The sequence below is a fragment of the Vipera berus genome, assembly GCF_964194415.1.
Source record: "Vipera berus genome assembly, chromosome: 2".
Lineage (NCBI taxonomy): Eukaryota > Metazoa > Chordata > Lepidosauria > Squamata > Viperidae > Vipera > Vipera berus.
The window spans coordinates 215,933,091-215,935,063 of NC_138203.1; the positions used below are offsets into that span (position 1 = coordinate 215,933,091).

The 1,973-nt window shown below is 45.1% G+C and overlaps 1 long non-coding RNA gene across 1 annotated transcript; it reads left to right on the plus strand.

The window, feature by feature from the left end:
- Positions 1 to 1,213: 1,213 nt before the first annotated feature.
- On the plus strand, positions 1,214 to 1,973 carry LOC308664229. Its single transcript, XR_014025629.1, has 3 exons — positions 1,214 to 1,252; positions 1,340 to 1,464; positions 1,746 to 1,973. It is a non-coding gene; the product is annotated as an uncharacterized lncRNA (long non-coding RNA).

The following is a 1,973-nucleotide window of genomic DNA, read 5'->3' on the forward strand; positions in this document are numbered from 1 at the left end:
GAAATCTTCCCTTCTCTCCTTTGGTGTCTACCTTATGTTTATCTTGGCAAATGAATTTAGCAGGTTGTCACTGCCAGGCTAATGTTTCTGTATTTTAAAAGTGCCTGTGGGTGGAAAAATAGAATATAAATCAAATTAATATCTGTTATAATAATATATCAGTTCAGTTTCACCATGGTGATCTCTCCTTTCTTTTTTCCATCCAATTGCTGTCTCCCATATCATTACCTTAAATAGATCTCACATGCAGAATAGTATTGTGTGGACACACCGGCATGATTACAGCACTTACCCTAGTGACAAATGAGAAGAACGGCATTCACGTCCCTTATCTGGTAAGTGAATAGCTGGGAAAAGATTATATAGGGTAGGTGCTTATATATGACCCGCGAAAAGAGAATACTATATAAACTTATATACAATTTGCACACTAAATGAAATTGATACTTTGTATCTGTTAAGTGTAAAGGTAAAGGTAAAGGTTCCCCCGCACATGCGTGCTAGTCGTTTCCAACTCTAGGGGCCGGTGCTCATCTCCATTTCAAAGCCGAAGAGCCAGCGCTTGTCCGAGGACGCCTCCGTGGTCATGTGGCCGGCATGACTAGACACCAAAGGCGCACAGAAAGCTGTTACCTTCCCACCGTAGTGGTCCCTATTTTTCTACTTGCATTTTTATGTGCTTTCGAACTGCTAGGTTGGCAGAAGCTGGGACGAGTAACAGGCGCTCACTCTGTTACGCGGCACTCGGGATTCAACCGGCCAAACTGCCGACCATCTGATCGACAAGCTCAGCGGCCTAACCCACTGAGCCACCGCGTCCTTTAAGTGTACCATATCAGAAAAACTGTTTTGGTGACTGTGTCTGGGATACAAGTGTTAACTATAACATTTCATTGTTCCTCTCATTTGATGGCTGTTTAACCTTAAAATGGCCCTGAACTAAATACCTTTCCGTTATTTATTTAGTATATGGTGATGGTACATTAGCCAGGAGAGTAGAATGTTAATGCAGAGTAGTTGTTTGGCTGCCCAAGACTGCTAATCTGTTCGGTTCACTCTTGCGTGCTATCCAGAAGTGCACCACAGGGGGCAGACTAGCTCTGCACTATCCTTTTCTTAAAGAATCCCCACAAAGCAAGCATTGTGTTCTCTGTAAAGGGGGACCCATAACCCTCTAAGACTCTTTCCAGCAATCTCTTCATTTGGTGAGAAGGGAGAGAGTGGGAACACAGACAGCCTTCAAGGAACGAAGGTATGAAAGGAGGGAGGGGGGAGAGAGAGGAGTAAAGGGAGCAGAGCCCTGAGAAGCAAGTTCTCACCTGGCCCCTTTTCATTGCAGCTCAGTGGGGGATGGGATGGAAGGCTGTGCCTCTGGAATCTTCAAAAGCGCTCCTTTCAAAACACCTTCTCCAATCTGCCTGGGGATAACGGGCCTATCCTGGACGTGGTCTGTTCCCAAGATAGGTGGGTAAACCTTTCTGCATTAATTTGATTTAAACAAAACAGCATCAATGTGCTCTTAGAGAAGAATGTCATCTTGGATGCATGAAAAGAGGATTGTAAAAGCATCTTTCGTGGCAAAATGGACAGTAGCAAACATAAGCAGTACAAGCCGCTGCATGGCTGGCTCAGGAATTCTGGGAGGAAGTCCATAAAGTTGCTATCGTTGCCCACCTCCGTGCCAGAGAGACTTTATCACTAATAATCTAAGTTTGCCAAGGTTCTGTTATCCCTGCCATTCACAGCCTACACCCCCCTGCTCCTGAAAGGAGGGAATTTGCCTTCTCTACCAGCACTGGAGTTTTCATCTGCGCTTTGAGTTTTCATTGTGCTGATCTGGAGCTCCTGGCTGAACTCAGTGAGCACAAAACCACAGTCCTAGCTCTGGCATGGCACCCACAACAAAACAAATGGGTAACTGGTGCTGAAGATGGCACCATTCAACTCTGGGTAAGTAACTTCACTCTTTATTT